The sequence below is a fragment of the Bos mutus genome, chromosome 13, assembly GCF_027580195.1.
Source record: "Bos mutus isolate GX-2022 chromosome 13, NWIPB_WYAK_1.1, whole genome shotgun sequence".
Taxonomy (NCBI): Eukaryota; Metazoa; Chordata; class Mammalia; order Artiodactyla; family Bovidae; genus Bos; species Bos mutus.
In genome coordinates, this window is record NC_091629.1 from 21,031,440 (window position 1) to 21,053,449 (window position 22,010).

Consider the following 22,010-nt stretch of genomic DNA (forward strand, 5'->3'; position numbering starts at 1 on the left):
CATCTCCCCTTCCTCTGAACTAAAAAAAGCAATTATTTGTACAATTTATTTAGCAATTAATCCTGCACTGCCTTGTTAAACCTCTTTCATTATTCTCTGAAATGTTATTTAAATCTTCTCTGCTTATCTAACTTTCATGTTTTTATTTCTCATCTCCCCAAATAGACTGTATATAAATTCCTTGAGAGAAAGAGATAAGGCCTTATATTGTTTTGTATCCATATAAAAATACAAACAGGGCTTCCCTGATAGCTCAGTTGGTAAAGAATCCTCCTGCAATGCAGAAGACCTGGGTTCAATCCCTGGGTCAGGATGATCCCCTGGAGAAGGGAAAGGTGACCCACTCCAGTATTCTGGCCTGGAGAACTCCATGGACTGTACAGTCTATGGGGTCGCAAAGAGTCAGACACAACTGAACGTCTTTCACTTTCAAAAATACAAACAGAGTAGCTGGCACTTATTAAATACAAAGTTTTTATTTATTTAAAAAAAAAAATCAGTCACATTAAGAAAGTATTTAAAGCCAGGCCAAGTAAGAACCTTCCAGCCAGAGCTGACAGGCCAATGTACTGTTTTGCTGCCCTGACTCCTGAAGCAATGTGGGGTGGTAAAAAGGCCATGGCTTCAATCTGGATCCTCTAGCTTGAGAACCTATGAACATATCGCATAAATTTCAGCTTCTTCATCTCTAAAATAAGAATAATAATGCCTACCTAACTCTATGATCATTAAATGAGGGTTTATGTAAAATCCAACATTGAGTATTACAGCTGGTATGCCTTATTTTAAAGATTCTTAGATTTTTTTCACTTTTTTAAAGTCAGGTATAGTTGACTTACAATAGAAATTCTTAAGATTTTTTTTTCCTGTTTTCACACCTTTGAAATCAGAATGTGCTACTGACCACACCCCACAATCGGCAGTTTTACCTTTTCTGAGTACTGGTAGGTAGAATAACACATTGTATACCATGGCATCTTAAACTCGGTTAAATCCGGTAACAACTGGCATCTGCTCTTCCTCCGTCATACTCATTCAAACACCAACGTGTGGATCGGAAACTCATTCAGCATTAAGATGTACATGCCCCCTAATCCATTCAGAGCACCTAGCACTTTGGCGTATAGTATATGCTCAATAAATAGGAACTGTTGCTACTGCTACTCTGAATTCATTCAATATGTGAATACCAACTACGTGCCTGCCACCATTCTCAGCACTAATGATCTAGCAGTGAACAAAATAACTAACTACCAGCCCTCAGAGAGTTCATATTCTATTTTCCGTGACACAAGAAGGAAAGCCAAAAGCACAAATGAGTTAACAGATTATCTCCAAAATTGAAAAAGCTAAGCAAACCAAGACAGACACTAAAACACAATACTTCTAGGCAACACTACACTGCTTACATTTTCTTTAGAGAAAAATCTTAGCGGAAACACAAAATGAAGTCCTGGAAACAAAGCAGGGCATCCAAACTTTTTCCCCCTTATTTAAGTAAGAGCTTCTCTGGTGGCTCAGCTGGTAAAGAATCCACCTGCAATGTGGAGACCTGGGTTCAAGTCCTGGGTTGGGAAGATCCCCTGGAGAAGGGAATGGCTACCCACTCCAGTATTGTGGCCTGGAGAATTCCATGGACTGTGTAGTCCATGGTGTTGCAAAGAGCTGGACACAACTGAGACCCTTTCACACACATTATTTAAGTAAAGGTTTGGGAAAAAGAAGAAAAGCCAGAACAGATGTTAGAAGTAAAAAAGAAAATAAAAAGGGGAAGGGGGAGGTGGGGGGGGCGTTGCAGATGCCCGTATACCAAAGTACAGCTAAAGCAGGCATTTACTTTAAGGTTTTCCTCATATCCTGCTCTCAAGCTTGTGGAGTATACAATTAAACAACATCTACTGAATGCCCACAAAGTACTCAGAAAGTTATTAGTCTCAGAGCACACTGCATAAATTCAGCACAATCCAGTAAAAGGATGCTCACTACCTAGTTAGGAAGACTAATTCTAATGAAACAATTTGTTATATATAGCATCTTGTGGTGTATTCCAAGCGCCAAGCTGGGCAGAGCAGACTAGAGGCTTGGTGAAAGAAGTAATCATGAGTTCAAATGAACAAGAAAAACACATAATAAAGAAGCCAGAACTGAACCTTGGATGGGCAGTTTGACAAGAAAGAAAAATAAAACCAAAGGTCTCTAGTAGCTTAAGCCAAAAACTTTTGAGTCACCCCTGATTCTTCCCCTCCTTCTCTCTCACCAGGCCCCACCCGACCCTGCCATGGCCCCACCCTGAATCCATTGCAAAATTCTGTTGGCTTTCTCTTTGAATATATGCAGAATTTGATCACTTCCTATCACCTCCTCTGCCACCACTGAAGTCCAAGCTACTTTTCCTGGGACCTGAACTACTGGAACACCCCTTCAGAGGTCTCCCTACCTCTTGCTCTCTTATAGGTTACTTTTCACAAAGCAGCTGGAGCAATCTCTGTAAAGCCTAACTCAGTTTATTTGCTCTCCACTAAAACCCCACAGTGCAGGAGGCACGGGTGGGTGTGTGTGTGTGTGTGTATGTGTGGGCGTGCATGCACGCACAAGCACAAAGAAAAACAAGTGGGAAGAGACACACAAAACCTTCAATAATGGATGATGAGGTATACTGGTAATCTATATTTGTTCTTTGATAAAGTAAAGCTTTCTCCTTTGTATTTTTCTGTATTTTCCACATAAGTATAAAATTACTTTTATAATTTAAAAAACAAAATGCTTTAAAAAAAAAAAAAAAAGCAGTGGAAGGGGGTGAACAATGCTCAAAAGATCTTTTTGGAATACCAAAACACAGAACACCTGGAGCGGTTTCCCACTTTGCTCAAAGCGTCACCACTGCCTACAAGGTCCCACTGTCACCTCTCGATCTTCTCTGACTCTACTCCTTTGCTCACAGTGCTCTGGCACACTGGCCACCTCCCTCAAGTACACTAAGAACACTCTCCCGCCAAAGGGCCTTCCCACTAGCTGCTCCCTCCACACCAGTGCTCCCCACTCTACCAATACTCACAAGGCTTACTTTCTGGACTCTACTCAAACATCACTTTCTCAGAGAAGGTCACCATGACTATCCATCCATCTAAAATGCAAGCCCCACAACACAACATACACACCAGCTTCCAGTCCCCTTATGCGTCCTTTTTCCCCCACAGACATTCTGATCACTAGTATATCCTGAACATCTATGGAAAAGCCCAACACATGGCTAGCACTCAATAAATCTCTGTAAAATAAATTGAAACATGAAGGCAGAAATAAGAGTTCAAGGATTCGGGAAAGTGTGAGGACATGTGTGTTTCATGGTTCAGAAACTAAAAGAAAATCAATCTGACAGAAGCAGAGAAGCTTGGAGCAAAGAAGCCTTCCAAAGATAAAGAAAAGATCTGGTTAACAGTGAGCAATTAGAAAAAGCGACAGACCTGAAGGATGGAAAGTTGACAAAGGAAAAAAGGGTACGGGCCAGAAGAAGGTTTAGGCTGAGAGGAAAGGGATCGAATAGCCGGAGACGGAATGCGGGCTGAGAAGAGGAAGTGCATGAAGAGGACAGGAGAAGGGTTAGAGGCACAGGAGAGGTCAGGAGGAAGGGAGAGACAGCATAAGGTAGAGCAGCAGGCCACAGGTTGGGGTGGAGGCCCCTGCTATGTCACAAAGTTGTTCCTGTTTAAACCTAAGAGCCAACAGTTCTGAAAAAGATACATGTCATATGTCTTTATTTCCAAAATGTGACTTACAAGTCTTAAAACATACAAAGATATGTATGTACATCTGTTGCATCACTTTGAATGCTCAAATTCCCCACTGGAGAAGTGGGGAATTTAAATTCACAAAATCTGAATTTTTCAATTTCATTCCTTAATACCACTGTGAGGCATTTGCCATGAAAGAGGTGAAAAAAGGCAGAAGTGGGCAATCACAGCGCATTTGCAATTTACTCTTCGTCATTCAGCTTCACCAGTTTATAGAACTGGGCGACCTGGACTTCCCTCATTAGGAAAAGAGTATAACTGTTAGCCTTTACATTTGAAATAGCAAAATAAAAACATAATTATTAGTTTTAATGTAAGGCCTCCTTGGTTCTTTGAAAAGATTAAAAGGAACCTGAAATACAGACTAAAGTCTTTCTTGAGTCACACCAAATACTGAGCTTGAGAAAATTTTTTAAACTTTTGTTTTAATTTTCTGAGCATTCTTCAACAGAGTATAAAATCCTCTAAAATAAAATTTTACAAATATTGTGACTAAAAGAATTTTATAAATCTGTATTCTCAGAAGTGTAATATACCTACTGAACATTTAAAAATCAAAATTCGCCTAGAACGGAAATTTTGAAATCAAGATTTCTAAATAACTTTGCAAGTTCAGTGTCATAGCCACACTATTCAGGCAGAGATGAAACATACAGTATACTGCATGAATGTATGCACTGCTCTCTAAAAGCTGGCCGGATGCCATTTTATCATTGATAGAGTAGCTTCAAATTCCACTCACAGTGCAACTGCAGTGGCACTGAATCCAGCAGTATAAGCATGCCTGCATGTTATTATGGGAAATAGTGGAAAATTTCACAGGCTGACATCCAGAATGTCTGCGGTTCTGTTTCATATTTCTTTCTTCCTGCAAAGCAGTTATTAGACCAGTAGTTGGATTTTTTTTTTAAGCTGGAAATTTCCACTGGCTTTTTAAAATAAGCCTTCTTAAATGTAAACTGCAAAACATTCCAAAGTTATAGCATGACAGAAAGAATAAATCAAAATCAGAAAAGATTTAAAATACTTATCTTCAAATCAGGGTAAGGGAACTGGTAAGTAAATTAAAGTGTCACTCTATCCTGGTAAGAAAAAAAAGTGCCCAGGAAGATACTGAGGTGATTTAAGGTTACAATAATGTAATATAAATACTAAATGTGAAAAATAGCACATTGTGAAGCTGCTGATATTTGATCATAAGCTTAGAGAGGAGGCATTCAAAAGCTAACACAACCAGTAGAACAGTTAGGCACAGAAACCTTGAAAAGACAGACAGTATAGCTTGGTGAAAAAGCAATATATTCCAAACTAAGGTGAGCCATGAAGATTGGGTTTTTCGGTAAGGATTAAAGACAGAACAATGACAAGCCTCACAGGTGAGATTCAGAGTTCTTGGCACCTTCTCATTAGGATTATCCCAGACCAAAATATTTGATGCTTTCATCTTAATTTGTAAAAATAAATGAGAATATAAACAAGGATTTATTGTTTCATTTTTATTAAAGAGGTAAAAAGATCTAGTTCCAAACTACCTAAAAATGAAAAATGACTTATAATACTTCAATACAGTGGCAAATAATTTTCTATGTTTAAGAACTGATATGGCCCAGGTTAACAATTTGCTTCTTTGCATTTATACGAACTAAGAAATGGGATCTATAATACATGGCTGTGTAACTGTTACTCAAGCTTTGAAACGCTTGCTATCCCCCAAAACATACATATGACCAAAAACTTGAGCATTAATACAAAGACATTGCTAACAACTAATAAAGATCTGTACCACCAAAGACTGGAACACTGGTACAAAGTATTAGGAAAACATCTGATAAAAAGATGTATATCCAGAATATACATTAAAAGCATCAAAAAACAGACCTCCTAAAATTCAACACAAGAATGGGGAGAGGGGGAAGCTATATTGATATAAAACAGATCAGCACAACTAACATCTTTACTCCTGGATATTCATCTGTAGAAAACCATAATTCAGAAAGATACATGCACCCCGATGTTTACTGCAGCACTATTTACAATAGCCAGGATATGGAAGGAACATAAATATTCATTAATGGATGAATGGATAAAGATATGGCACATATATTCCATGGAATATTTGTTGTTGGTTCAGTCACTAAATCATGTCCAACTTTTTCCAACCCCATGGACTGCAGCACACCAGGCTCCACTGTCTCCCACTATCTCTCAAAGTTTGCTCCAATTCACATTCATTGAGTCATTGATGTTATCTAACAATTTTATCCTGTGCCACCCCCCATCTCCTTTTGCCTTAAATATTTCCCAGCAGCTCTTCATATTCTAAATGGAATATTTCTCAGCCATGGGGGGAAAAAAAAAAACAAAAACGAAATAATCCCATTTGCAGCAACACAGATGGACCTAGAGATAGTCATACTTTGTGAAGTAGTCAGACAAACATTGTATGCTACTACACACGGAATCTAAAAAAATGGTACAAGTAAACTTATTTCGTAACAGAGTCACAGATGCAGAAAACAAACTTATGGTTACCAAGGGGAAAAGAATAGGGGAGGGATAAATTAGCAGACTGAGACTCACACACACTTCTGTATGTACAATAGAAAACTAATAAGAACCTACTGTATAGAACAGAGAACTCTACTCAATACTCTGTAATGACCTATATGGGAAAAGAATCTAAAAAAGAGTGGATATATGTAAAACTGATTCACTGTGCTGTACAGCAGACTCTAACACAACACTGTAAATCAACAATACTCCAATAGAAATTTTTTAAAACATCTTACTTAATGGTGAAAGAGCGACTACTTACCCACTAAGGCTGAGAACAAGACAAAGTTATCTCCCCAAATTAATCAAATTGGTCAAATGGTTCAATGCAATCAAAATCAAAATCCCTACATTCTACTGGAAGCACTAGCCATTACAGTAAAGCCAAAAGAAAAAGAAGATGACACATACTGCTTGGAAAAGAAGAAACAAAACTTATCTTTATTCAGAAACAACACGATCAATGATGTACAAAATCTTCCTAATCAAACTATCTAAAAGCTACTAAAACGAGTGTGGCAAGATACTAGGTGAATATACAAAACTCAATGATACTTATATACACCAATTATTGAAAGTTGAAATTTTAAAAATACTATTTACAATCACATTTTTAAAATATAAAATTTAGGGACCTCCCTTGCAGTCCAGTGGAGAAGGCTCCATGCTTCCACTGCAGGGGGCACAAATTCAATCCCTGGCAGCGGAACTAGGATCCCACGTGCCGTGAGGAGTAGCAAAAACAAAAAAACTTAGGCACATATACATGTTTCAGTGATAAAAGCTTTTATAAGATTGTACACAGATAGCTACAAAACACTGGTAAGAGAAATTAAAGAAGACCTAAATAAGTGGAGAGATATATAACATGTTCATAGAACAGAAGACAGTATTCTGAGAAATCAATTCTTCCCAAATGATCAACTGACTCAATGCAATCACAATGAAAATCACAACAGACATTTTGCAGAAATCAACAAGAGTTTAACAATATATAGAAATGCAAAGGACCCAGAATAGCCAAAATAATTTGGGGGAAAAAAAAGCTGGAGGACTTCCCCTATGTGATTCCAAAGCTTGAGTACAGACAGATTGAAATATGCATCAATGGAACAGAAGAGATTTCAAAAATTGACCTGCACATATTTATTTGACTATCTGAATTTCAACAAAGGTGCCAAGTCAATTCAATGGGGAATGTAAAATCTTTTCAACAAATGGTGCTGGAAAAGTTCAATACAATATACCAAAATATGACCCTCATCCTTATCTCACACCATATAAGACAATTAACTCAAATAGGTTACAGACCTAAATTTAAGATCTAAAGTTATAAAATTTCTAGGGGGGAAATGAGAAAAATCTTTGGCAAATATTTTTCAAACACAACACAAAAATCAATACACTGAATGCCAGTAACAGTAAAAACTTCTGCTCTTCCAAAGCAGACCACAGACTAAAAGTAAATATTTCTAAAATATATATCTAAAAAAGGCTTTGGGTCTAGAATCAATTCAGTTCAGTTACTCAGTCGTGTCCGACTCTTTGCGACCTCATGAATCGCAGCACACCAGGCCTCCCTGTCCATCACCAAAACGATAGGATACTGAAAGAGGAACTCCCCAGGTCAGTAGGGGCCCAATATGCTACTGGAGATCAGTGGAGAAATAACTCCAGAAAGAATGAAGGGATGGAGCCAAAGCAAAAACAATACCCAGCTGTGGATGTGACTGGTGATAGAAGCAAGGTCCAATGCTATAAAGAGCAATACTGCATAGGAACCTGGGATGTCAGGTCCATGAATCAAAGCAAATTGGAAGTGGTCAAACAGGAGATGGCAAGAGTGAATGTCAACATTCTAGGAATCAGCGAACTGAAATGGACTGGAATGGGTGAATTTAACTCAGATGACCATTATATCTACTACTGTGGGCAGGAATCCCTTAGAAGAAATGGAGTAGCCATCATGGTCAACAAGAGAGTCCGAAATGCAGTACTTGGATGCATTCTCAAAAATGACAGAATGATCTCTGTTCGTTTCCAAGGCAAACCATTCAATATCACGGTAATCCAAGTCTATGCCCCAACCAGTAACGCTGAAGAAGCTGAAGTTGAACGGTTCTATGAAGACCTACAAGACCTTTTAGAACTAACACCCAAAAAAAAAAAAAAAAAGATGTCCTTTTCATTACAGGGGTCTAGAATAAAAGAAGTCTTATATCTCAGTAAGATAAACCCAACTTAAAAATGGGCAAAAGATATGAACAGACACTTCACCAAAACAGATACACCAATGGTAAGTATGCAGGTGCAAATATTTTCAACATCACTAATCATTAAAAAACTCAAAGCCACAAATGAGCTACCACTACATACCCACTAGAATAGCTAACATTAAAAAGACTGGCCATACGAAGTGCTGGTGGGGATGTGAAACAACTTGAACTATCACAAACTGCTGGGAAAAATATATAATGGTACAATCATGTTGAGAGACAGGTGGCAGTTTCTTAAAATTTTTAAATGTTACACACTGCTAGGCTTGGCATCCCAGACTTTCACATACCTTCTCCCCATCCCCGGGTTCAGTGAAATAAACAGTATTTGGAAAATTGGCGGGGGGGGGGGCGGGGGGGGGCGGGGGGGGGACACACACATTCCATTCCTGGACATTTACTCAAAAGAAATAAAAGTATTTGTGCACACACAAGGCCTTGCAACACACATGTCATAAAAGCTCTATTTCTTTTTTTTTTTTTTTTAAAGCTCTATTTCTGATAACCAAAAACTGGACACAACCCAAATGTCCATCAATAGGTGAATGGATAAATAGTGATATACCTATATAACACAACAGTACTAGACAATAAAAAGAAATGAAACTATTAATATATGCAACATGAATAAATCTCAACATCACTATAAGTGAAAGAAGCCACTAAAGAAAAAGTACATATTGTATATATAACTCATTTATAAAAAGCTCTCAAAAATAAAGCTAATCTTCAGTGACACAAGGCAGATGAGTAATTGCCTGAAAATGGGGGAGGGAGGGATTACAAAGGAATTCAGGAGGGATCAGATTTTGGACTTCAGAGGTAACAGATACTTCCACTAAATGTAATTATAGTGGGTTCATGGGTAGACACATTTATTAATACATCAAAACCCAAATCTCACAATTTAAATATATGCAATTGTCAATTACACCTCAAAGTTGGAATAAAAATGCAAGAAAAAAGGAAAGTTATGGCAAACTATAGTGATAGAAAGCAGAACAGTGGATGATTGAACACAAAACCCTAAAGAAGCCTGAATGCAAATGAGCAAGAACTTTCTGGGGTGATGGAAATCCTCTGTATTCTGATTGTAGTGACAGTAAAACTGTTTACACCCATCAAAACTCAAACTGCACACTTAAAATGATTGAATTTTATTATAAGAAAATTACACCTCAATAAAGCATCTAGTCAAGGCTATGGTTTTTCCAGTAGTCATGTATGGATGTGAGAGTTGGACTATAAAGAAAGTTGAGCACCAAAGAATTGATGCTTTTGAACTGTGGTGTTGGAGAAGACTCTTTAAAGTCCCTTGGACTGCAAGGAGGTCCAACCAGTCCATCCTAAAGATGAGTCCTGGGTGTCCACTGGAAGGACTAATGTTTGAAGCTGAAACTCCAATACTTTGACCACCTGATGCAAAGAGCTGACTCACTGGAAAAGACCCTGATGCTGGGAAAGATTGAGGGCAGGAGGAGAAGGGGACAACAGAGGATGACATGGTTGGATGACATCACCGACTCAATGGGTTTGGGTAAACTCCGGGAGTTGGTGATGGACAGGGAGGACTGGCGTGCTGCAGTCCTTGGGCTCGCAAAGAGTCAGACACAACTGAGCGACTGAACTGAACTGAAAGCAGATTTCTAAAATTTAAAAGAGCACATCCAAATGTTATCTAGGCACCTTTTAAACATCTTCAAATATACTAAAAGGAACAAATATATATAGTTACAACATATTATAGTCTATCACCTCATTAATCTACGCTAACTCAAATGGTAAAGAATCTGCCTGCAATGTAGGAGACCCAGGTTAAATCCCTGGGTTGGGAAGATCCCCTGGAGAAGGAAATGGCAACCCACTCCAGTATTCTTTTTTTTCTCCCCCCCCCAATTATTTATGTATTATTTATGTACTTATTTTGGTTGTGCTGGGTCTTTGTTGCACAGGCTCCCTCTAATGCAGCGATCAGGGGCTGGCTACTCTCGAGTTGTGGTGTGAGGGCTTCTCACTGTGGTGGCTTCCCTGTGTTGCAGAGCACAGGCTCTAGGGTTCTCAAGCGTCAGGAATTATGGCGAGAGGGCCCTAGAGCACTTGGGTTTCAGTAGGTGTGGTGCACCAGCCCAGCTGCTCCTCAGCACATGGATCCTCCCAGACCAGGAATTGAACCCATGTCCTCCTACATGGGCAGGCAGATTCTCAACCACTGAACCACCAGGGAAGTACCACTGGAGTATTCTTACCTGGAAAATTCCATGGACAGAGGAGCCTAGAGGACCCCAGTCCATGGGGTCGCAGAGAGTTGGACATGACTAACTGACTAACATACACACATATACACATACACACACACACACACACACCAGTTTGATATCCTAACTTAATTTTTAATTTTTATATTTTTATGTTAAAAGGGGAAAAAAAGCACTAGAGTAAATACATGAAACATTTTAAATTTCTCAAATTAAAAAATTTGATACCACAACATACTACTCAGAGATGAGGGAAACAGGCACTTCACTGGTAAATGGATACCCCTAAAGGGAGTAAGTTGCAGTATCTATAAAAAGTTAAATTCATAATCTTTAAAGTAACATTCTCCAACCACAAATTTTTATATACTTTATAACAAAACATGGGAACAAAGAAGTATGTATGAATACACTTACAGTTGGAAGTTGGATAAATTATGATATATATCCATACAGCAGAGTACTGTGTAACCTTTAGAAAGAAATCAGTAGCTATAAAAACAGATATGAAACCTCTTCAAGATCATTTAAAAAGTATACACAGTCCAGAATAGGGCTTAAGCGCCAGTTACATAGGTGTGTTCATTCTATGAAAATTTATCAGACTGTACTGTGCACTTTTCTGAGTGATGTTACACTTCAATATAAAGTTTACCCCCAAATACAGGAGAAATTCATCAAGCTTAAACCTTTTCAAGTACATGCATTTATATGCCTAGAGTAACAATGGCCACCTTTGGGCAGGGGACAGTGAAATGGCTGGCAAACGGCTGAGGAAGGCGCCTCACTTTCCACTGTACACCCGTTTGGTACCTTGCAAATCTGCCCATGTGCACCTGTTACATAGTTTTAAAAATATTTCTGAACTGAGACCATCAGCAACTATATCCATGTATGAGTTGGAATTTTTTTAATACAGAAATGAACTCGAGGCAGAGATAAGATTTAGGCCCATAATAGTTCTTCATAACCCAATTTCAAATTTTATACTCATCACAAGTTTCATTTTCACTGCCTTTATAACCAGTAAACAGTTTAAATTTCAACCTAGAAAATAAATTTTAAAAGACTCATCTTTTCTATTTTGAATAAGGCTTTGTGTAAGACTTCATTTGAAGAAGGAGAAAGGGCTCTAAACAGAAAAACCCAAACTATTAAATGAGATCATGTACATTAAGCACACAACAATGTGCAGGCACACAGGTTCCTGATAAATGGCAGTTTTTATCTTTTATAGCTAATTTGTATCAGAACGCAGGGAACAAAAAAAAAAAAAAAAAAAACGCAGGGAACAGAATTCTACTGGGGTAAAAGGGTGGAAGTAGAGCAAAAAAGGCACCCCACTCCAGTATTCTTGCCTGGAGAATCCCATGGACAGAAGAGCCTGACAGTCTCCAATCCATGGGGTTGCAAGAGTCAGACACCACTTAGCAACTAAAGAGAGACAGCAAAAAAAGACAACAGCAACTAAAGTGTAAGATATACAGATATGGGGAATTCCCTGGTGGTCAGGACTCCATCCTCTCACTGCCGAGGGCCTGGGTTCAATCCCCGGGGCGGGGGTGGTGTAGAAAAATAGAAACTAGAGAGACAGCTGTAAGCAAAAGTATAGAATATCCTCTAACAGTAGCAGCCTAAGGGAGACAGGGGGTAGCTATAATGACCAAAGACCTAGGGTACCAGGACCCTTACTTGTACTTTTTCACATACACTTTTTTAAATGAATTTTTTAAACATTATAATTTTATGTTAAGTAAGCACCACAGAATAAAAGAGGTGGGCAAGGGAGATTATAAGCAGTAATGAGTTCCCTTCAGATCGACTCCATCTCCTGCATGAGGTTTCCCTACCAATTCCAGCTGAAAATGGCCACTTATTTATGTTGCTGCAGCTATGTTTTTTCAATTACACTCATTTCTCATCTACATTATAAACTCCTAGATCACAAAGGGATATTAAAGCCCACAACATTTAGCACAATTCTTTGAAGAACAGGGGTACTGGATGAAAACATCTAAGCAACTTACACAACCGTCCGCCCAGGCCACGAGCAAGTGGCAAACAGGAATGTGGCATTTTAAAGCCCAGACAAGACTCATCGGGGCCAACTCTACGAGGGAGACCTAAGTCCCAAGCAAAGCCCAAAGACACTAATTTTATCTCAATTTCCAGGTAGAAAACCAGATTTAGAGTTGAACTCTGGAAACTTCCACATTCAAACACCAAACGTTTGGGGGGACTTAAAATGAATATAATTGAAAAGAGGATTTTAAACGCTTACAAAAAGGTACAGTCCCTATCTCAAAGCATAGACAATCTGACTGAATTTGTCCTCTCAATCAATGAATACGGATTCCTATACATGGAAGGAGTTAACTAAGATTCATGTCAGGAACGAACAATCATATTTTCAGTTGTGGTAGCCTGGGAAATTTACTGAAATGAGACAGGCTCTAGGCTGGGCCTTATGACCAGACTAGACAGCATGGGAGAAAGACAGAGAAAAAAAAAAATAGCATGACTAAAACAAGCAGCAACAAAAGTGGAAAAGACAGTTTTTTTAAAAAAGGCTATGATAAGAACTGAGTATTAGGTTATGGAATTTGGGTTGTACTCTGCAGATTTTTTAGAAAAAAATGTGTTCAAAATGTTTAAAAAGTGTAAAATGGCAGAAAAATCGGATTAGGGAAAGGGTAGAGACTAATTGAAAAGTATTATAGTAACCTAGGGCCTGGACTAGTTTTAGAAATTGGAATGAAAATATATTTAAGAATAATACATCAAGAGGATTCTGCAAAACCAAAAGCATTTATTCAACACCGTAACTGAATTTTAAAATAATCAACTTTGCTGGCAGTCTGGTGGTTAAAACTCAGGGGGCAATGCAGAGGGCCAGGGTTGGTCAGGGAACTAAGATTTCACATGCCACAGGACACGGCCAAATAAATAAATAATCAAGTCTTGAAATGTTTTACCTCTTCACGCTTGCTAACCATTTCCCACCAACAGGAACTGTGCTCTCTCCATAATAAAAATCATAGTCATTTTTCAAAGCCCTGCCTCCTGATCACCTTTCCTCCTCCGAACTTCTCCAAGATCTTTACAGGCAAAATAGATTACCTTGTTGTGAAGTGATGTGAATACCTGATTGATTGTGTGCACTTGGAGGTCAAAACCTTTTTAACTCTCACAGTGCCTTAAATAGTACAAGCTTAATAAACAGTGTTTAAGTATGTGTGTTTATGGGGGAGCGCGCAGCAGCCAAGCAGTGGCCAATTAAAGATGATTGAAGCTTAAGGCCTCAGAAGTAAGAAAATGGTGCTATGAAAGTCAGTTTTAAAAGTCACATGTGGGAGCCATTTTGTATATGGTTTAAAAAGGGAGATGGAAGGTTACTGGGCAAGTTCATGATTTTAGGTTCGCCTAATTTGGGGCTCATACACCTAAGGCTTCCACCATTCTAGATGTGGTTATGCACTCTGAAAGCAGCCTCCTGAATTAATGTTACTGATTCCCAATGAAATTATTTTTAAAACTTAATATAGTAATAGTCCTGTCTCTTACGAAAAGATACCACTGACCCTCCCAAGAGATGCACCATGCGTGTGGAGTTATTTTGCTCCCTGGTGAAGTTAAGATTTTCCTAGATGCAGCCATATACTTGCTCTAACAGCAAAGGAACCAACTCTCTTGGATGAAAGTATTGTCATAAAACCACCACCACCAGGCAGGTTAAAAAAAAAAGAAGAGAGAGATGAGTCTGGATGGAGCAGAGAGTGTGTAGACTAAATTTAGACACAATCTGCTTCAGAGAAAACTGGGTGATCCTTAAAACAGTTTTGAATACAGCTGCCAAATTTCAATCTAGAAACAAAACCAAGCTGATGTAGCTATGCTACAGAGTGACTTAAATTCAATAATCCATTTCACTGATGACAGCTTTACTGGGAGTAAAGAAAATATGACTTCATTTTCTTACACTAGAAGGAAGAGTTTGAAGAGTCTCTCCCTCCCTGCCCCACCCCATACACACACACACACACAAACACACACACAAATTTTGCCCTTGTGGCATATATCACTAGGGTGAAGTCAAGATCTCAAACTCTTCCTGTCCCCAAACTCTTGAGTCAGCAAAGAAACCTGTATCTGCACATTATCTGGCACAAAGTGCTCGAACCATTTAATATTTGGGGGGAAAAAAAAAATTAAGGCCATTCTCCATATTTATATGATGTATTAAGTTTATAAGATTTTCTAATATAAGGAACCCTGGAAGATCACAGACTCCATCTCTTTGCACCTGAAGAGGCCAATTTGCTCTCAAGGACTACAAACTTCCAAATTATTCTCAAACTCTTCACTGGTACTATTCTTTTCAAAGTAACAAGCTAACAAATGACACTACTCAAGTAACAAAGTGGGATATTTTTAAAGGTTTTTCTTGCACCTGTAGGGTTTTTTCCCTAGTTAAAATTGTTTTAAACCTAAGCATATGATCGCACAGCTCTTTTCCACCAATATCAACTATCATTTATAGCAATTTTAGACCTTCAGATTTTGATAAACAAATATTTCCCCTCAAAGTAAAATTTGGTTTTAGATTTCACTTAAACAGAAGAGCAAAGAGCATTTACACTAATAGTCTCCCCCCTCCCCTTTTCTTGCATGTTAAAACCTTTTCTTCCCCTTCCCCAAGCTTTCTCCTCTTTTGTACTCAAGTTCTCAAATGCACAAGATGGAGGAACAATACCACAATACAACTGAGGCTTCCTGCCTACTAGTCAGTCATTATTCTCAAGACTTGAGAACTTTGAAAACACCGCTTGGGTTGCTTTGAAATTCCCTCTTTCAGATTTTTTCCCTCCTTCATGGGACATCTATTTAAAAGAATGACTTCAAAAATGTCTTGCTGCACCCAATCAAAAAGCTCTCAGCAAACTAAAAATGCTAGCTTTAGATATGAAAGGAGGATGTAAATGCCTCAAGTTTGACAAATACCAAAGAAAAAAAAGCATATTTCTGGCAAAGATTTAAGAATAGTATTTTTCTCATATGTGTATTAATCCTATTTCTGAAAGATTCCACATTTATATGGAAGCATCTTAAAGATTAGCTTACCAATGTGTTCTTTCAAATAATACCATATAGAAATCTAAAGATCTCAAACTACACTGTGCTGAACAAAAAAGGGTTACCTTAATTATTACTGACAAAGAAAAGGTCACACGAAAATGAAGTAATTTTATTTTTTTAAGTTTTCAGAGGCAGAAAAAAATTACCAGCAGCAGTCACCTGGAAACCTGGGGGATTTCCCATTTCCTCCCACCACACTTTGATCATGGCAGTAGTACTCACTAATAAACTTTTTTGGTTGTTGAGATAAACTAATGGAGTTACTCTAGACAGAGACATGGGGGGAGTATGGGGGACAAATTATCTGCTCAGCTCACCAAGGGTTCCTTCCTTTTTAAAGGCAAAAGCATTAAAAATGAAGGTGAGACAACAAACACACACGGGCTCACACAACAGCTTCCCAACTTTTACAATACACAGTGTGCCATAAACAACAAACAAAAATCTTTCCAGCATCTCTAACAAAAATATAAAGACCAATTTATTTCAAATTATTTATTTCAATTTATTTAGTCAATAAAGCGAATCCCAGTACAACAAAATAATTTAGCCAGTCCCCTGGAGTTTGTTATAATGGGATTTAACCTGTACACTCAACATTCAATTAACCATGAGGCTTATCCTAATTGAGGATTATGCTGACTTCTGCAGTCCTTCCCCCATCTATCCATCTACCACTCCTACTCAGCTGCCACAGCCACCAAAAGCAAAGCCCCAGGGAGCACTAGATTACCTATTACTATGGGCTACCAGGGCCAAAATTCTCTCTTCATCCTGTGCATGATGAAAAGGTTAAATTTAGCAATCTAGTCAGCCTACTTTCCAAAAAGTAGAGTTTCAGAACCCTCACCTGTAGCTCTAACTAAATTAAAATTTCAAAAGAATTCCTTCATAGGTGAACACAAAGTCACACTCTTTGGTAGAACACATCAATTAAAAATATTAACAGAAAAGAAAAAATAGGACACAGACATTCCTAATGAAAAAGAGGAAAAGGACAAACACGGAAACACTAGCTCACTATTCTTCGAAATAGGTGAAGCCTCTCTGCCAGTCAGGTCAGGCTTCTTTCCTTTGCCTCCAAGCCACAACATTTACTCCACAGGTAGTTTATTACTGCCCCCCTGTCACCTGATCTAGGCCAAAGAAACTACCAAACTGAGTTTAACCCTGACAGAGTTGGGAACTGGCAGTATGTGGTCTAAGAAGATCATCCAGTTTGGGGCTAAATCAGCCTTCTAGACACTGCAGGCCTTCCGTTCAACTCCCGCTGTGTATCTTCTGGCCATTTTCCTGTTCATTTAACAACTCTCCACCAGAAGGTAGGAAAGGGAAAGGCGATTAAACTCAAGTCAATTCCACCATTTGTTAGGAAGTTGAAAATAAGTTTAAGCTCTAGCTAAACTGCATCTTTAACTCAAAATAATCTTTTCCCAGAAACCCTGTCAGAAAACCAATGGGCCAAATGAATTTACCTAGCATTAATAAAGTGAAAGACTAAACCTCATTACAACAGAGCCCCTCCTCCACCTTAAGTGAAATGTTCATCTTGTCATCCCCTCCCCCACCCCAAAAAGCACTCATAAAATGAAAGAAGATGCCCACATTTTACTGCAGCACTCAACCTCAATGCTATGCCTGAGAATCTACAGACAGACCTATCACTTTAATGTGTTGAATTATGAGGAAAAAGAAAAGCTAACAAACATTTCCAATACTAATTTCCTGCTCCCAAAGCTTTAACCACTCAATAAAGCAAAAAAAGGAATATTCTACACCACAGAATACAGTGAATTCAAACCAAACTGGGATAGGTACTCCCTGGTTTAACCTTCAAGAAACTGCAGCTCCTCTTCAATCACGATCAGCAACTTTTTTCTAGTCCTGGCAGCATTTAAAGAGTAACAACTGTTAAACTGTGATCACTTGGCTGCCTATCATCACTAGAGGCTATATTCATTCTAAACTTGCAACAAATTAAAAGTTTTCAAAAGTTGTCCACATCCTCTGGCCAAGGCTCAAAATTATATAGTCTAAAAAAAAAAAAAAAAAAAAAAAATGCAGAAAGAAACCCTAAAGCCATTTACTTTAACACCGGTAAGGCATAGGACAATAGTAGTTTGTGTTTTTTTATCCTATCCTATTGTCCAAACTAAAATGTTAAGTCATTCTTTTAAGAGACTTCTCAAAAACCTACTAGTCTCCAAATCAATAGGAACTTTTCTAGAATCATACTGCTAACGCTCAAAGGACCGAATTTAAAAGAAAAAATAAAACTTTTTATCTTTAATATGTCCCTGACATACCTGACACAGAAAGTTTATTTCAAATGACCAATCAAGAAGGTACTGGTACATAATCATTTCAAAAATTATTTTTTATTTACATGTCTCCTAGAAAAAGGATCGAGGGTCCTATAGAACATTCACTCTGTACTGAATGAATTCTAGCTTATTTGCGGGGTGCGGGCTTCAATGTACAGAAATAATTTCTACTTGGCAAAAAAAGCACAGAATATTCACTTTCAAAATGTGTATTTAATAGAGTCATTAATCCCCTAGTCTTTAATATCATTTTTCTAATGAACTGTTAGTGTTGGTAAATTTAAAACTACCATCCTAAAACTTTTTTTTTAATCTTGTTAATTATGCTAGGGTTGTTATGCATTTTCAACGCTTCTGGAGTGAAAGAATATTTTAAGGTAGACATATTTCCGATAACTGCTCTACAAATGCAGCTTCCCACTTAGTCCATAATGCTCACGTCCAAAACGTTCTTCTATGTACCAAAAGCTGGCATATGCCTTTTTAAAAATGCTAATTGGACAATTAAGTCATTTCTATCGATACATAAAATTCCCCTATAATTTGGGATCGCTGGCAATCTAGATTACTGCTCATTTAAATGCAGAACCTGAAGCAACCTCCAGTGACAGAAGCTAGTGTTCAGTATCATTTTACATGTTACAAACGGAGGCTTCATCTTACATACAAACAATGAACCCTGGCAGGATTCTTCACCCTGAAGACCCACAGATTGTTATTTCCTTAAGGGTGTTAATAGATAAGGCAACACAAACAGTAAGTTTGGAAGAGCTTCTCTAGTGGTCAACAACAATTGTTGAAGATAGTAAAAAGGAAACTGTATTCCCACCCATTTTTCCCTTTCTTTGGTTCATTTTCTTTCCCTGCTTTTGCTATCCAACGGGAGTGTGTTTCAAACGAAAATTCTCAAAATAATTATTCCAAACACCAAGAATACTCCAGAAACCAGTAAGAGGTGTTGCCTCCTGGAAATGGGAACTGGAGGGTTTAGATTAGGAGAGAGGCTCATTTTCAATGTTTTTGTACCCTCCCAGTAGTCCCGAGACCAGTTATATGGGGCATAACCTATACTAAGCAAACAAGCAACAACTGAATGTGTTTTCAAGAAAGCACCTTTCACAAAACTTACAGATTTCTATTTAACATTTTGGTTTAGGCGGCAATCACAAGACTTAAGTTTTTTTGTTTCTTCCATCATCCTCTAAACAACCTGCTGCAACAAATACTGAAGCGTTTTTGCAGCCAGGGACCAGTAAGCCGGATCTGAGCCCAGGCTTCTGAACCGAGGAGATGCCGCAATCTCACTCAATACTACTAGCACTCTCACTCATCTCACTCAACTCCATTTCAAACCACTGCAGCAAGACAGCTGGTACTCGCCTTCCTGTTTCTTTACGGTACAGGCTTAATAACAAAAACAGGTTGGCTTTGAAGCGCTGCTGTTCACAACGATCAAGAAGGAAGTCTTCATATTCGGGAGGGGGAAAAAAGTTTCTACTTCAGGAGAATTTCAGACCTTTCCCTGTCTTTCCATTTGAAAAGCCCGAACTCCTCCTGCTTGTGAGATTTCGAGACGATGCTCTCTGCCGCTCACAACTGCTCTTTTGGTGAACTTTTCCACCCTGAGTGCCCTCAAACTGCCTAGGAAGCAACTAAGCCCTCCCAACTACTCGTGGATTGCTTTTCTAAAGCATGTGCAAAACCAACAGTTTCTCTAAACCATCACAAATTGAGTCAATGTACGTAGGAAGATAAGAGATGGAAAAGGGGGGAGGGGGTGGGAGAGTAATGATAAAGACAGCCCAGCCCCAAATTTAATTCACTAACTTCCACTTGCCATTTCCCAGCCTTCACACCAGAGGTAGCAAAAATGCCTTTTTACTGAGAAAAACTGCTGAGAATCTATCCGTGCCCAAAATGGAAATCCCACAGATAATCTGGGTTAAAAATACTTAAAACGCCCCAAGTGCAGGAGGAAACACGGCAGCAAAATCCCAGCCGCTTCTCGGTACCACTCGGAGGCTGGGCTGGGGCTGAGTGGGGAGCAGTGCGGCTTCCCCCCGCCCTCTACTTCTTTGAAGAACCGAGAGACACGGAGGCGGCGGGAGGTGGGGGTCGTGGGGAGCTTTCAGAAGCACCCCGAGGGCTGCAAGAGGGTAAAACTTCAGGGACAGGAGGAAAAAGTGGACCCCCGCGGTCTCCCCCAAACTCCTCGGAGTGACCCCCTCGGCGCGAGGACCGCCCCCCCTCGCACCCTCAAGCTAGCTGCCGCCCAGCTTCGACACCCTTCCCGCGACCGCGGGCCGCCCAGAGGCTGCGGGAGAGCGGCGCGGCCCCGACACCCCGAAAGTGTCCCCGCGCGCCCCTCGCGCAGCGCGCCCCTCAGCGCCTCCGCGGAGCCGGAGCCGCGAGCTCGCCGCAGCCCGGGGGGACTCGCCCTCCTTCCCCCGCCTCGCCCTCCACCCGCTCGCCCGCCGCCGCTCTTCCTTTATCTCCACTCACCGCCCGCCGCCATTTTCCTCGCAACTCAGCTTTAAATCGGAAACTCGCCGCTCCTCAGCCAGCAGCCGCCGCCGCCGCCGCCGCCGCTACCGACTCAGCCGCCGCGGCCGCCGCCGTCACTGTGAAGGGGCTGAACCGGCCGCCGCCGGGAGCCGCGGCGCGGAGGCCGACGGGACATGTAGTCCTGCGGCCACGCCCAGCACTACCGGTCCCAGGGGGCCTTGCGCGGCCCCGGGCGCTGGGTGGTCCCGCCCGGTCTGGCTTCCGCGGCGCGAGGGCGTGGCCGCGTGGACGTCAGGGCCTCTGTCTCTGACTTACCGCCTGGGAGCTGCCCCGGACCCCGGGAGTACGGAGTGCAACCCTAGCCTGGCCCTTAATTTTTTTCATACTTGTTTTCGTCCAGTAATAAATAACATTTATGGAGCGTTTATTGTATGCCAGGCATTGATCCTCAAAACAAGCATCCCTTAGGGACCACTCTTAGCCTGTGTTCAAAGGAGCAGACAGGCGCAAGGTGGGAAGGCACAGGGCTGTTCATTAGATGATAAAGTCACTGGATGAAAGGTTATTGGGCAATAGCACATTTACTGTATATTCAGTCCCAAAGTATCATCCCACGGAGTACTCATCACCTGCAAAACGGAGGAGCTTGCTTTGCACTGGGGCCATCTGGCAGACAGCACCTTAACCAAGCTATCAAGTCAATCACTCTCACATGGCATCACCAATAATGGACCAAATCGACGTATATGTTTTTTGATATGATGCAATAGGAAAAACATAACGCCCCCTCCGTAGTATTTTTGCCAAAAAATGCTAACCTGAATATAACTAAAAACAAAAAGCAAGCAAATACAGAATGTGGGGCTTGCTACAAAATACCAAGCCTGGACTCAAAAATACCACAGCATGAAAGATAAAAACCAAAGGCAAACGGTGGACCTTGACTGGATCCAGGTTTTGTTTATTGTAAAAAGGACCTTGGAGGAAATTTTAATACAGACTATATAATAGATAATAATACTGAACCAGTATTAAATACGTTGAGGGACTTCCCTGGCAGTCCAGTGGTTAAGACTTTGCCCTCCAATGCAGGGGGTACAGGTTCGATCCCTGGTCAGGGAGTTAAGATTCCACACACCTTGCAGCCAAAAAAAAAAAAAAAAACGTAAA

At 39.9% G+C, this 22,010-nt stretch overlaps 1 protein-coding gene across 1 annotated transcript in view; it reads right to left on the bottom strand.

Annotated features, from left to right (window-relative positions):
• NCOA3 (nuclear receptor coactivator 3) overlaps nucleotides 1-20,991 on the bottom strand; it is a 123,158-nt gene extending 102,167 nt beyond the window's left edge. The window contains 1 exon segment of the mRNA XM_070381082.1: nucleotides 20,838-20,991. The gene's annotated coding sequence lies outside the window, so the exon portion shown is untranslated.
• Nucleotides 20,992-22,010: the final 1,019 nt, after the last annotated feature.